Genomic DNA, 13,128 nt, shown 5'->3' with positions numbered 1-13,128 from the left:
GAGTCCCAATTGCAGTGTTTACTAACTGGGTTCTATATGGTGTTGGGACTCAGGACTCCTGGGTTCTAGTCCCAGCTCTGGGAGGAAGTGATCAGACAAGCAGGACTGGGTATCAGGACTCCTGGGTTCTGGGAGGGAAGCAGGGTCGGAGCAGGCTGGCTGGGAGCTCTCCTGAGTTCTCTCTATTCCCAGCACCGGGAGGGAAGTGCGGGTGAGTGGCGCAAGGGGTGGGGCGGTTGGGACTTTTATGTTTCATTTCCGAGCCTGCCACTGCTTCTGCCTGTGAAGCTGCTTCCCCTCCTGGCCCTCCGTTTCCCTATTTGCACAAATGGCAGATGACGACGTGGAACTTCTTTGGAAAGGCGTTATGCTGCAGTGCCGTCTCCAGGTTTCAGGGCTGACCGCTGACCAGGGTCAGCGAGAACTATCCGCTCCCTGGCTCTAGTGGACAGGATACCAGATTGGGAGTCAGGACGCCAGGGTTCCACCAACACGCTTGGGTGACCGGTCTCGCTCTGTGCCTCAGTTTCCTCCCTCTGGGGATGAGAATAAAACTCTTTGAGACTTGCGGATAGGGAATGCTTTGCGGTCACATCATTAGATGCAGCATATGGGCTCCCCTCGCTTCTGAAGCAACTTATCGGAACAGGAATTTTCCTCTGGGTCAAATTGGCAGGGATGTTGGTGGTTTTATGCCTTTCTGGCGGATCACCGGGGCATGTCTCACCTGATCTGCCATCACAGGGGCCTCAGTTTCTCCAGGTCTCTGTGTGTGGTACAAAGCAATTTAGTCTCTTGAGGGCTGAAGTGCTTTGGTCTAAGTAGAGTCACTGGGCTCAGTATAGGGGTGTCTGGGTGGGATATAGTGGCCTGTACTCCACAGGAGAGCAGACTAGGTGGTCTAATGGTCCCGTCTAACCTTAAACTCTATGAGACTGTGGAACTAGCTGGCACTGGGCTCAAGGGAGTGCTGGTCGATAAGAGTTTGGCAGACCGTATATTCCCTGCCTATCGCCAAATAGGACTTGGGTCCTGAATAATAATCATCCCTAGCTCTCCCTTTTCATTGGTAGATCTCAAAGGAGGTTAAGCACCAACATCCCTATTTTACAGGTGGGGAAACTGAAGCACAGAGCTGCCCGTGGTCACCCAGCTGCAGATCTGAGACTAGAATGCAGGTCTGTTGAGTCCCAGTCTAGTGCTCTGCCCACTAGGCTCTACTGCCTCTAGGAACTGGCCCCAACAAGATGTAAACTTGGCCCCGTGTTTAAAAACAACATCCCCATTGATTGGGGAAAATGCTGTAAACAGCTCCTGCGGTGTTTAGATAGTCAAATCCCCGGTGAGGTTGCCGTGTTACGGGACTGTTCCTAGGGTGACCACAGACTGAACAATGGAACCAGAATGCCCCAGGCAGGCTCTCCCAAGAAGAGGAGCTTTAAGGAAGCTGCTAAGCGAATTATCTTGGCTGACACACCGGTCACGGTCATTGAACTGAATGCCCCAGAGCTCAAAGCCACAGCGGCTTGAACTGAAGAGCCAGGCTTCCCTAGCTGCCTCTCAAAATCCCCCTCCCCCGGCGGTTTTAACACTCCCCCACTTCCCGTCCTGGACTGTTGTCTGCTATGGCTCTGCCACTGTTAAGCAGCTGCTGCATCCCACTCCAGAGGTGGTTGCATTTCAGTGGTGGGTGGGTGAGCCCTGTGCTCTGGGGCTGTAACAAGCTCGTGTTCCCCGTGGATAGGGGCTTCAGGGAGATCCATAATGTGCACTCAGTGCTGGGTTATACTGTGGTTTAGCCAGGTCTTGTTGCTTCTTGGATGGGAAACCCAGAGTGCTGTTGGGGGAGGGTTGCCACCTGACTCCAGGACGGACCCCAATGCACCGTCACCAGGGTGCTGCACTTTGGGAGACCATCCAGAGCGTCCCTGGTGGTCGGAACAACCTAGGACTCAGCTGTGATGACTGTAAATAGGATTCTCTACGGAGGCTGCTGGACGCACACCAGCCCTATGGTTCTCTCTTGGCCCCTGGTGTCACTTAGTCCTGGTGTCACCGCCATGGAAAGCCCTGCTGGCTAGCTCTCACCTGTTCTGAGGCTCTCACCACTTCTATATTTCGGAGGCACCTATCACTGGGGGATTTAGGTCACTAAAGAGCCCAGGGCAATTTGCTCAAGGGTGTGAACTCTGGTGCTCTACCCGATTTCTAATCTCAGTCATTCCATTCTGCCTCTCTAAATTATCCCCCTTGCTGTTTTAATTCTCCTTCGCTTTCTGTCCCAGGCAGTTGTTGCGCGTTTCAGCTGTGCAGCTGTTAAGCAGCTGTTGCATCCCACCCCAGAGATAGCTGCATTTCAGTATTGGGTGAGCGATCCCTTGCGCAGTGTTGCCGTGTACCATTGATCAGCTGCCACGTCCCACCTCAGAGGCAGCTGCATTTCAGTGCTGGGTGAGCAATCAATGTGTAGCATTGCAATTCAGCTATTAAGCAGCTGCTGCATCCCACCCCAGAAGTGGCTGCATTTCAACACTTGCTGAGTGATCCCTTGCACAGTGTTGCTGTGTCCCGCTGGACAGTTGCTGTGTCCCACACCAGAGTTAGCTGCATTTCAGTGCAGGGTGAGCAATGCCTGCTCAGCATCACAATGTGCCGTTGATCAGCTGCCACGTCCTACCTCAGAGGTGGCTGCATTTTAGTGGTGGCAAAGCGATCCTTGTCTAGTTTGTAAAGTGCTCTGAGGTCTCACGGGATGGATGATGCGCTGTGGAAATTAGAGGTGGACTTGAACTTCAGTGCAGTCCATGAACCGATATTCAGAGGGCGTTTGGATCCAACCCTAGGTGTGCTAGCTACTCCTTTGGTGAGTGAACACAGGCTTGGTTGAGAGTCTCTAGCCCCTTGGTTGCAGGGGAAGACGGGTGAGGGGGGCGGCCAATCAGAGCTTTCCCAGGAGACATGAAACGTACCAGCCTCCCTGCACGTGTGTGTGACTCGGGCAGATGCTGAGAGAGCAAAGCTGTTTGTTTCGCTGAAACTCGTCATTCTGCTGGGTTTGCACTCAAGTTCCTTCCTCAGTTCCGCTTGCAGGAGCCGCTCGCTCTCGCTGCTTCTCCCCAGAGCTGCTTTCCACGCTGCTCCCAACTTGTTGTGGTGCGATTTTCAAAAGCGCCTACATGACTTAGGTGCCTAAAGTCCCATTTTCAGAAGTAAATTGGGGTCCCAGGAGCCTAAGTGTCATTGAAAGTCAATGGGATTTTGGCACCTAAATAGAGCTGGGGCCTTTGCAGCAACCGGCACATCGGGGCCCTGATCTCAGTCAGGGTCTGTGCAGCGCCTGGCACAACGGGGCCCTGATCTTGGTCGGGGTCTGTGCAGCGTCTGGCATAATGGGGGACCCCGATCTAGGTTGGGGCCTCTGGCTGCTACCGTAATACACATAATATCCACAATTGTAATAATTATTGGTGGCCACATTGGGAAAGGAGATTAAACTTCAGGGTTTGAGATGATCTCTGAGACCAGGAGACCTAATGTGAGGGGCAGATTATTCCCTATTTGCTACTGCAGAACCTCCTTGTCCCAGCTGGTGCAACTACCTGCCACAAGAACTAGGGACCATTCCCAAACCTCCTCCCTTTCCTCTGAACCATCTGGCACTGACCACTGTCAGAGAAAAGATCCTGGGCTGCAAGGACCTCGGGTCCGATCCTGTCCAGCAATCCCTGTGTTCCTAGTAATCTAATCTGGTTCTCGTCCCCTGCTGCACTGAATCAGAGCAACGGTCTAACTAGCCTGGTGTGCGACCCACTGCCATATTATTATTATGTATTAGGTACATTATGGTATTGCCTAGGAGTCCCACTCGTGGATCGAGACCCCATGGTGCTAGGCACTGCCCATGAACACAGAACAAAAAGATGGTCCCTGCCCCAACCAGATCTGACCAATGGCCCATCTACTCCGGCATCCCGTCTCGTGGTGCGGTGGGTCACAGCGTGGGGATCATTGCGCCATGACATGGGGTCCAGGGAATGCACCGAAATAGTTTAAGTCCTTCCTGGAGGGATGCGCCCGACAAGCAGTGATGGGGAACCGCCCCTCGGCCACTGGACCCCTCCCTGGTGGAGTCCCACAGAAATCCATTCTTCCGCTGGTCCCAGTCAACATCTCCATGCGGGCACGAGGTCAGACAACATGGACTTACGTACCAGCAATAAGCAGATGTTGCCTATCCATCACCATGCACCGCCCACCCCCATGTGGCCCAGAGACGGGACGAGGTCAGCACGTGGCTGAAGAACAGCTGAAGAGACACTGAACCTGAGCAAGACAGAGGTGACGCTGGAGGACTGAGGGAAGCCCGCTGAGGAGCGTGCAGCCGGCTGGCTAGGGGACTCCATCCCATCCTGCTGGACAAAGACCTGGCCTCAGTGACTCAGGCCTTCGTCACTGAACTACAGCCATGTGATAGACCTGGCTGAAGCCTTCAGTGTGTGGGAAACTCCAGCTCATACAGTAGTCTGCAGCACGCCTCCCGCAAACCCATCACCCTGCCTGCTGCTCTCAGCACCAGCTCCCGTTGGATAGAGAGTCAAGTTCAAGGGCTCGGTCTTTCTCGTCAAGCTTCTTGCTGGCCTGGGCCCAGCCTTAAGCTCCGGGACGGGGCCTATAGTCAACATTCCTGCTGCTCAGGCCCCAGACAGAGCCTCCTTGTCCCAGACGGTGGAACTACCTGCCACAAGAACTAGGGACCATTCCAAACCTCCCCTCCTCTTCTTCCAAGCACCAGACACACTTCTTCGATCGGCCTTCTCCAGTACAAAGCCAGTGCGGTGCAGGCAAATACAACAGACCCCAGATAGTGCTTCACTGCATAGCCCAGCTGATTGGCGCCTGGCTCAGCTTAGCCCGGGCGGGAGCAGCCCAGCCCGACCCCAGTTACTGGTCCACTAGCTGCCGCTGCTCGAACGGCTGCAGGCACATGCCCGGGGATCTCAGTGCGGCATTAAGCTCTGATCCTTGTGGGAGAACTTCTCTGCCCTTGTGGGAAGGCGTTGGAGAACTAGAGTGGTTTTAACCTGCATCCACACTGCAAAGTGCAAGTGGCACCCGGCTCTAACCCGCTGGGCCAGCTGGGCGGGGTTTATGTGTGGATGGAACCAGAAGGGGAGTTGCGGGGCCATGCTGCAAAGGCTAACTCTGCAGTGAAGACCTGCTCTTCACCTGGGAACTCGCCTTGTGCTTTGATTCCCTTTGGGGAGCATGCTCAGAGCCCTGCGGGGGCGTGGAGACCTCAGAGCTCTGGGGTTTCTGAAAGGGCAGCTACAGACAGAGCCGGTGGTTTCCAGCTAGCACAAGGCCCCCAAGCCACAGAGGAGCTTGTCTCCAGAGCAGCCGCAGAGAGAGGAGATGGGTGTCTGCAGCCCAGACTCAGCCTGGCTAAGGTCAGACCTCGCGAGTAGAGCGGGGCTCTGCACCGAGCCCCTGAATCGCTAATAGCGAGGGAGGCAGCATCGTGGCACTGGTGGGAGTTGGCCCTGTGGCAACTCCATTAGCATCCTGCATCGGGGCTGCTCATAGCCCACTGGCCATCCCAGTGGGGCAGCTGGAGGCCCCGGGGGCTTGATTCTTGGTGATGCTAAGGGCCCTTTAGGCTGCTGCAGGAGCGTACACCCGCCCTGAGCATCCCCTCCACCCACGTGGGGGCCTCCCCACCTGATGGATCTGGTGGAAGGGGCAGGCTCTGCTCCCACAGAGGGTGGAGCAGTGGCACGGCTACAGTGCACCGCGCTGCAGCTGTTCTTTGCTTCCCAGGGGCCACTGAGTTAGAGCAGCCCTGAGGCTGCTCTAACTTGGACCAGAAGCCGGGCAGGACCCAGAATATGAGGACCACAAAGGGTGGTTTAAAGGCCCCCCCCATTCCTGCCCAAAGCAGGGGAATGGGGTAACTGAGAATCAAGCGCGAGGGGTGGGGTCTAAGCCAGTGTAACTGACACCAATGATGTAATGGACACCGATGAGCCGCCGGCTCAGACTCGGTCTGGATTCGCTTGCTGCTAAGCGTATGCTCCAGGCAGCACAGCATCCAGTGGGTAGGTCTGATATGGGACATCCCCAGCCCAGGCTGTGCAGACGCAACCAGAGGAAAACGCCAGCCCTGTTGCGCTCATTGGTTGCTCTCTGCGGTAGCCAATTTCCCCCGTGGGGGGTCGGGGGAGGAGGAAGCCATTCTGATGGCTCTGCAGAGCTTCCTGTTTCCGGCCCAGCCCTCCCTAGTCGTAAAGAGATGTGGCTGGTAGAAGGGAGCATGACCTCTCGGTGGATCTTGCACCACCCAACCGGGCATCGCCAGTCCCGGTGCAGCCTCACCAGACCCCCATGCGGCCTCGCTTTGTCAGCCCCCAGGCAGCAGCCCCAGCCCCAGCCTCGCATTGCCAGTCCCCTTGCAGCATTGCCGGCCTGGCTGTGACGTTGCCATGTCCCACGCAATGCTGCCAGCCTCACGTCTGCCAAAAAAATACAGTGCAGCCCCATCCAAAAAAATAAAAATTGTGAGATTGGCTTTAAAATCATGAGATTTTTAAATAACAACAAAAGTGGGGGTTCTCTTTATGTGCCTTTTAGTGGTTGTGCCCTTTAGGTTTCAGAGTTTCAAGCTTCAAATTGTGAGGTCTTTGGGGGAAGGGACTGTGTTTTCATTCTGTGTACGTACAGCACACAGCACAATGGAGTCCTGGGTGATAGCTACGTAAGCTACCTAGCTGGCCCCCATCACTGTCGGATCTGAGCACCTCCCAGTCTTTAATGTAGTCATCCCAACATCCTATGAGACAGGTCATTGCTATTATCTATATGATACAGATGGGGAAACTGAGGCGCAGAGAGATGGAGTGACCTGCCCATGGTCACCCAGGGAATCTGGAGCGAAGCTAAGAATTGACTCTGGGTCTCCCAAATTGTACGTTAATGCCTTTACCCCTGGATGATCCTTCCTGTCTGGGATACACATAATCTGGTGTTTACCGAATTCAGGTTTGCTCCTTCTCCCCTTGAACTATCCCGCGGCCATGAACTTTCCCAGGCTACACTCTCTCTTGGCTTCTCTGTCCATTAGTGCTCTGTTGAGTTTGGTGGAGTCAAACCAGAGATGAGTTTTGACCCATTGGGCTGGATTCTTGCTTATGCTAAGATCCTTCCGATTGCTCTGGCCCCTGAGAACCCTTCCAGTGCAGGGAGCCTCCAGCCTCTAGTGCCGGGGTGGACTGGATCGTGTGCTTCACTGTGGCTATTCCTACTCTCCAGGGCCCGAAGGGGTCGGATTGAGAGCATGGCTGGAGTACACTGAACTGTGTGTATTTTCCACCCCTCCCTCCCTCCCGGCCCTGAGCCCATAGGGGGTGGATGAGGGGTATGGCTGGCGTGCACTGCTCTGTGACTATTCCCTGTTCCCCTTGGGTTCATAGGGCGAAGAGCATGAGTTAGAGCAGCCCAGAGGTTGCTCTCACTGATGCCAAGAGCCAGGCAGGGCTCTGCACAGCCCCAGCATCCAGGGAATGTAAGGGGGTGCATAAAGCCACTTAACCACCCCTACCTTGGGCATTCCCCAAGCAGCAGAGCTGGTTTCCATTGCCCCAGGGTTGGCAGTGGCATCTCGTTGCTCTGCTGAGTTGGGCCTGGTTACACTGAGTTCAGGTCTGGATTCTTTGGCCTGTTCTAGCACCAGGGCCCCAGGTGCTCCCCCAGAGCTGGGCGCATTCCGATCCGGGGTTCTGGGTCTGACGTGCCCCCTTCCCCAGTCTCTCTTTCTCTTTCGAACTCGGGGTCCTTGAAATTTAGCAAGGAGAGGAAAGTGAAACCAGGGAGTCGGGGGCATATTTGCGGCTGATGAGCTCAGCTTGCGGTGGGCTCTGTGGGCTTAGCTGGCCCAGGGCCTCCGGGCTGTGAACGAGCTAGCTGACAGGGGGTGTGAAGCTTCCAGTTACTGTAAATGGGGGGAGAAAAAGGGGGGAAGGAGGAAGTTTAGAGGAGAGGAGGCAGGCAGGGGAAGGGGGAGGGGGAGGAGAAGGGGTGAGGGAAAGGAAGTAGGGGGAGGGGAGGGCATACCAGGGGAGGTGCAGGAGAGAGGAAGAGGAAGGCGTGGGGGAGGGAATCCAGGGGTGGAGGAGAGAAAACAAGTGATTTTAAAGAGCAGAAGTGGCTCAGCTCCTGTGGACCCCCCGTCCCGCCGTCGCTGGGGTGCGGGGGGCTGCAGCTGGATGTTCCTGTGAGAGACGGGGTGGAGCTAGGCCTTGCTTCTTGGCCCGAGTGTCCCCATCCCCTCAAACTGGAGGACCCCCCCCCCAAATGTGAGCGCCCGCAAACTTCTGGGGTGTTTAAAATCAAAATTCCCCAGTAGGCCAGGCCAAACACACGCTACTTCTACGAGCCAGAGCTGGTGGTGCATCCTCCCCAAAGATATCACGGGTCTGTCCCTTGCTCCGGCCCTCAGCCTCGGTCAGGCCCCAGAGGGCTAGGCCATAGTTTCCTGCAAAAGTTTCCTCCCCCAAACGAGGTTGAAATCTTGTAAAACTTCACAGACCGATAAGCCAGGTTCTCCCCCACCCCCACCCCAGTTCAGGTCAATAGAAATATTTCGGTTTCAAGAATTTTGAAATGTTTCATTTTGATTTCATCCCTTATTTGATTGAAAAGCAATTTTTTTCAACTCTAATTTGCTTACATTTTCAAAGAGGGAACCAGAATTTTCCTTGAGAAATTTCTCCCGTCGACACAGAACCGTTTGACAACTTCAGAACTTTTTTCAACGGGTTTTTTTGTTTTTTTTTTAAGTCAAAAACCTGTTTCACCTGTTTTTCTTAGCAGAGATCATTGTCAGAACCAACCCTTTCCCCTGAAACGTTTCGTAAGATGTATTTTGTCAGTGAAAAAAACCTTCTCCTGAAAAGTTCCCGTCTGGCTCTAGTCTCAAGAAATGTTAACGTGATGGCCACCATTTTGACTGCCACACTGGGGATAGACCTGGGAACCTCCAGAGCGTAGACTGATGCTGTGGCTTGTGCTAGCTCACGCTGTAATCGACTCATATCCTCTGTGGATCAGGGACCGACTGGGATCTGTAGTTACACGCTGACACGGGGGGATTAGGCTACGATTTTGGAGACTAAGCATGACCAGAGCCGGTTGGTCCTTGGGATGAGAGACGAGTAGGGGTGCATTAAAGTGTTTCCTCCCTGTAGCCTCTGCAGCACCAACCCACAACCAGGGCTTCTCGGTGCTTGTCCCTTTCCTCATTTGAACAACACCAAAACACAGACTTCAACTGGCGCTTCCTCTCGAGCTTGACTGTTGCTTTTTATAAAACCTCCTCAGTTCCTAACCTTAATTCTCTCTGGGACGCACATGCCTTTTCATATTCCCAGGCTGGAATTAGTAGGAAGCCTCTGCTCTGGAAGCAAGCGTGAGTCGGCAGAAATAGTGCTGCGTTTCTGAGCTGTGAGAGTGGTGCAAAGGCTCCATCTCTCTGTGCAGGGACGTGGCATCGGGGTGAGTCAGCAAAAGTAGCTCTGCCGCTCCACGTGAAGCTCTTGGCATTGGGGTGAATTGGCAGAGATATCGCTCAGCATGGTCCTGGCATTGGGGTGCATCAGCAGAAGTCGCCCTGCATCTCTGCAAAGGTTCTTGGTACTTGACAGCAGGACATTCAAACCCTTCGATACTCCTGAGCTGGCAATAAAAGTACCCACCTGTCCTGGCTGCCAGGCTGAATCAGGAGAAATAGCTCTACCTTGCCACACAGGGTTCCAAACCTTGATGCCCCTGGGCTGTCCAGCTTTCCTTGTGTGCTTTGAAACATAATGCTTGTTTTTTCCCCTTTAACAATGCCATACACACACACACGATTTGTTACGCAAACTTAATCCTGGACCATTTGCTTAGAATGGCAAAAGGGCTATTTTATGAATCTGTACTGCCAAGATAATTTCTGGAGGCTTTTGTGTCTTTGGGATAAAGGCCATTCAAGGAGCAGCCATAGTAGCGGGGCTGATGTGATGAACCACTGCAGCTGGAGAGCTGCAAAGACAGTCCACCAGTAGATCTTCTCTCCTGACAGCTTCCTGCCTGGGGAGGAGGGATGGAGACCCTATCAAAATTCCCAGCCTGATCTCATGGCAGCCATGTTGAGGCTTTAAAAAGCCTGTAGCATCATGGCTGAAATGTAAGATCTGTCCAAGTATGTGTCATAGGTCCCATTCTGCAGCAGCCAACGTGTGACTCTCCGCAGAAGCAGGTGTTTGGAGGAATGGTTGGCTGTGGTGATCTGGAATCTTTATATCTAGGTCTCCAATTTACTGGCAGAGGGCTAGGGAATGAAATTCATCACCAGAGATTTTCAGATGGGGAGGGACCATTCGATCATCTAGTCTGCTGTCCTGCATAACACCCGGCCATCCACTCGTGACCTGTGTTGAGCTCCTAGTCAAACTGGAGCCAGATCTCCAAAGATCTGGGCTCCAACTTAGGCACCGGAAGAGGTGACCAGGTTTTCAGCAGAGCTCAGCTCAGATCTCCGCTGAATCTCAGAGGATAAGCTCCCAGGCCATGTGTTGTGCCTTCTGCTCTTTACGCAAAACAGCCGTGTGGGCATAACCAAATAACCTATTGTGTTCACTGCATATATACAAACACACAAGGCCCAGCTCCGGCCACACCGTTTGCTCTGGTTGGTTTCTGGTGGCTTCTAAAACACGGAACATAGTGACAGGTTTCAGAGTAACAGCCGTGTTAGTCTGTATTCGCAAAAAGAAAAGGAGGACTTGTGGCACCTTAGAGACTAACCAATTTATTTGAGCATGAGCTTTCGTGAGCTACAGCTCACTTCATCGGATGCATACCGTGGAAACTGCAGAAGACATTATATACACAGAGACCATGAACCAATACCTCCTCCCACCCCACTCTCCTGCTGGTAATAGCTTATCTAAAGTGATCATCAAGTTGGGCCATTTCCAGCACAAATCCAGGTTTTCTCACCCTCCCCCCCCCACAAACTCACTCTCCTGCTGGTAATAGCCCATCCAAAGTGACCACTCTCTTCACAATGTGGGGTGGGAGGAGGTATTGTTTCATGGTCTCTGTGTGTATATAATGTCTTCTGCAGTTTCCACGGTATGCATCCGATGAAGTGAGTTGTAGCTCACGAAAGCTCATGCTCAAATAAATTGGTTAGTCTCTAAGGTGCCACAAAGTACTCCTTTTCTTTTTACGGAACATAGTGTGCACCATCAGAGGGCTCCCTCGGTATTTAAAGGGATACCACCCTGTTCCTGTTCACCACAGGAAAGTGGGCATCTTCTGGCAAACTTTTGAAGGGGGCAGGAATGCCAGGAGACCCGGAAGGTTAAGGATGACTCCCAAGATTATAAGATGGGAAAGCAGGTTCATGAAGCTATTATGGGTATTACAGTAACATCTAGAGATGCTGACCAAGATCACGGCTTCATTGTGGGGGTATAGTACACACATGAGGCAGCACCTGCCCCAAAGGGTTTATAGTCTAAAGGTGGGAGGGGAAACTGAGGCACGGCAAGGAGACGAGATATGCCCAGCATCACTGAGTAAGCTAGCGGAAGAGCTGGGCATGGAATGCATGTTTACTAAGTCCTAGCTTGGTGCCCTGTCCGCTAGCCCAGACTGCCACTCGAGGTAAGACGGAGCCAGCTTACTGATGGGGCCGGCGTGAGAGAGAAAGTTGGCAGGAAGGGGACAATTGTGGTTAAAGTGTGAAACGGCCTAACCACCATGGGAGAGGGTGTGGCCTGGAGAGGGAGACGAGACAAGATGCCCAGGGGTGGGGCGTGCAACACATGTTATTTAGGGGTTGAGGACACCAGGATAGTGCGGCAGACGATCAAGGAGATTGCAGTGTCCAAGGCTGAGGTCAAGGAAGAGGGTCACCTGAGGGATTTGAGGTCGGCAAATGGAAAAGGATATGTCCCTTTGCCACTGTCCATTCTGCAAGTGATGGTGCCCCATTCTGCAGCCTTCAGGCCTTCCAAGAGCAGATCCCCTGGGAGAGTTGGTAGCTTTGACCGGCTACAATGAAGGTCCGAAGCTTAGCTGGTTCAGCAGCTCCACGTGGGTTTTGCATTCAGAGCATGCACAGGCCAGGAACCTAAGCCATCTCTTCCGGGAGCAACGAGCAGACACAAATCTCAGGCCAGTTTTGAATGTCTCACGGATTGCACCTGACCACTGAGACCTCACAATGCTTTGGAGACACATCTCAGTCTATTTCAGTGATGGTGACTAAAACAGGACTCAGACTTGGGCCTTATCTATGGTGGGATTTTAAGCCACCGGTGTAGCTAAACTGGTGCAGCATAGAGGGGCCTTAAAGCGGGTGGAAACAGCCTCCCTGAGAATCTCCTCAGAGAGGGGACCAGTGTGGAACTTGTAAGAGTCCTACAGGTACTGTGTTCCCAGCCTCACAGCCAGAATACACTGCACGACAGCTATTTTCAGCTTCCTAGTGAAGCAGAGGAAGAATTAGAACAGCCTTGAGGCTGCTCTAAATGACCCCAGTGGCCAGGCAGGGCCTCAAAATGCAGGACTGGGAAGGGGTTGATAGCCCCCCTAGCCTTTTCGCTGCCCCCAGGCAGTCCCAGAGGCACAGCTTCTGGGAGGTATTTAGGCACCTAACTCCTATTGATTTCAGTGGAAGTTAGGAGCTCAAACACCTCTGATGGTCTGGGCCCAAGTCTCTGGGAATGAGTGTGTTTCTCTGTTCTAGTAATTACCCTGGGGAAGTTTTGTGGCCTGTTTTATACAGGAGGTCAGATGAATTCTTCCATCAACCTAGTGTTGTCTACATTAGGGGTTAGGTCGGTTAACTTCACCATTCAAGGGGGGTAGATTTTTCACACCCCTGTGCTACGTAGCTGGGTCGACTGAAGTGTTTAGCGTAGACTAGGCCATAGGCTTGGAGTTAGTGAAAACAAAGTGTCATATTTATTACACTAAGAGCAAATCTAATCCAACACGGAGCTGGACGTATTAAAAAAACAAGTTTATGCACAGAAACTGCTCATCTCACCCTATCTGTGTCACTCTGTCTTAAGCTTCTTC

The 13,128-nt window shown here is 53.1% G+C and overlaps 1 protein-coding gene across 6 annotated transcripts in view; it reads left to right on the top strand.

Moving 5' to 3' along the window:
* The window catches only part of VAV1 (vav guanine nucleotide exchange factor 1), a 61,626-nt gene that overhangs the window by 6,569 nt on the left and 41,929 nt on the right, over positions 1-13,128 (top strand). The gene's annotated exons all lie outside the window — the stretch shown is intronic.

This window comes from Lepidochelys kempii, chromosome 20 (assembly GCF_965140285.1).
Source record: "Lepidochelys kempii isolate rLepKem1 chromosome 20, rLepKem1.hap1, whole genome shotgun sequence".
Taxonomy (NCBI): domain Eukaryota; kingdom Metazoa; phylum Chordata; order Testudines; family Cheloniidae; genus Lepidochelys; species Lepidochelys kempii.
The sequence above is the reverse complement of the archived record's forward strand: the minus strand, read 5'-3'. Positions and strand labels throughout refer to the sequence as shown.